The sequence below is a fragment of the Ixodes scapularis genome, unplaced genomic scaffold, assembly GCF_016920785.2.
Source record: "Ixodes scapularis isolate PalLabHiFi unplaced genomic scaffold, ASM1692078v2 PGA_scaffold1__304_contigs__length_218370807, whole genome shotgun sequence".
NCBI classification, from domain to species: domain Eukaryota; kingdom Metazoa; phylum Arthropoda; class Arachnida; order Ixodida; family Ixodidae; genus Ixodes; species Ixodes scapularis.
In genome coordinates, this window is record NW_024609846.1 from 70976926 (window position 1) to 70978922 (window position 1997).

Sequence of the window (1997 nt, forward strand, 5' to 3'; positions counted from 1 at the left end):
AACAGTACTTCATATTTATTGCAGCTATAGATTACTCACCCTGCCCACTTGTTTGTGAAGTGACACGCGAACAGTGTTGAGTGCTTTAAAAGCATTTAAATAAAAGTTCAGTGCACATATATTGGCACAAATACAAGTATAAACTAGGCAATCTTCAGAGAGTTGCCCACTAACTACCCGAACTTCAGAAATATCTGCTTCGTGATAACAGTTTCAAAATCATAGAACAGTATAAATAGAATCGATTCACCCAACCAGGGGGCGCTTCGAAATTGCGATGGTAGCGCCACCGCAGTACAACACATGGTCGTGTCGCGTCGGTCGTGTTCGTAGCGTTGCATTGGCGTCGCAGGTGTTTCGAGCGTACAGTGAAGATTTAGAGAAAGATAGAAAGCGTGCGAGAGTTATTTCTCATGGTGAGTCAAGAAACGATAGAGAAGCTTCAATAACACGCATCTTCCACCGAGAAAGCGGTTGATTTCCCCGCCAACGAGTCGGGTCCGCCTCGCAAGTACGGTCGTGTCGCCCGTGCGGCGTCTACGAGATAACTTTACAGGTGAGCGTCCCTTGTTTAAATTTTGCGCTGTAATAACATTGTGCCTTTAAGATTACTAATCACAATAAACCACTGTTCTCGTGAGTCCTGTTAGACGACGTCGGGATACTATTTTTCGGTCGCTGAACCACCGGCAGACTACGTTCTCGCACTAGAGGCTACGAGTAGGATAGCTTTTCGGGCTCGCCCACGTCGAAGAAATATTTCCGTGTCGGGGATCATGCGGGCATAGGGTGATAATTCCGGGAAGAGATAAGTCCCCCGCGTACAGTTGAGACTGCACGTCCTCGTTGGGCTGGAGTCGCGGACCGGTGCGAGCATTGTGCCGACGCTCGTAATTTTATTAGCATTGTTGAACACACTTCATGCATCAGCCTGCCTCAGCAGTAGGGAACTAAAACGCCAGGGCACGACCTGAACAAAGGTTTCGTAGATTTATTACCAGGTTTTTTTGTCCCACTTCACTGAGGCAGTAGGTTGCAGTTACTGGGACCTGCTCCTGCTGATTAATGGTTCTTTTTCTGCGAGTATGAGCAATAATGTGCCGCGAGATTCTGTCAGAAAGAGGGGCAAAACAGTTGAAAACGAAAAGAGGCTAGCCTAGACTAAATCTCCAGCATAAATGTCTGCTATGCATATGACTGCACATAATTTTAGTCGAATTTTTATGACAATGTTCAGTTGGATGGATTCATAAAAAACTTCATTTCTCTTTCAGGTTCAAGTTGTCCAGTCCACATGCAAGATTTCCAGATATTGGCTGGGGGCTTGATTCATACTTTACTGTGTGGGACATTTTAGGAGGAAAATGTTGTGCAGCAAAGGAAACACCAGTGACACATGATAGGTTGTCATCAGTAGAACAACTTTTATTTTCTAGAAACATAATCCATGCATGCCAGTGTTTAATTGCTGCTTCACTGAATAAAGTTTTTCGTGGCATGTTTTCGAGCGTTTCCAGGAATGTACCGTAATTTCCGGGCTATACTTTTAAAAGTTGGAATCTTAGGCTGTGCGGACTATGCAAAATTTTTGTTTTTCAACATCGTTGATTATGACGAGACGACTGATTTGGTGAATGAAAGAGTACGTAAATGATAATTTATGTATAATACCAGCTTCTTTGTGTCTATGAGAGGATATTCGTGACGACTAAGCACCAGGTGCGGACGATGCACCGTATGTGCACAATCTAAGCAAAATCTTTTTACCCCAAATTTGCCCCTGCAGACTATAGTCTGGAAAATATGGTACAGCAACATAATGCAACGCTTTCAGAAATGTTTTGTTGACAGTGAAAAAGATGTTTATTGAGTTTTATCACAACCACGAGTAGGTAAACACACAACCTTGTGACAATATAAAAATTCTTCTCATGCTCTTAACACGGTGACATTGGAGCAGACTCGAAGTATGGCCGGCAGGATACTTGTAGATGATG

The 1997-nt window shown here is 43.5% G+C and overlaps 1 long non-coding RNA gene across 1 annotated transcript; it reads left to right on the plus strand.

Annotated features, from left to right (window-relative positions):
- Positions 1 to 280: 280 nt before the first annotated feature.
- On the plus strand, positions 281 to 1502 carry LOC115309323. Its single transcript, XR_005718128.3, has 2 exons — positions 281 to 556; positions 1275 to 1502. It is a non-coding gene; the product is annotated as an uncharacterized LOC115309323 (long non-coding RNA).
- The last annotated feature ends 495 nt before the right edge of the window (positions 1503 to 1997 follow it).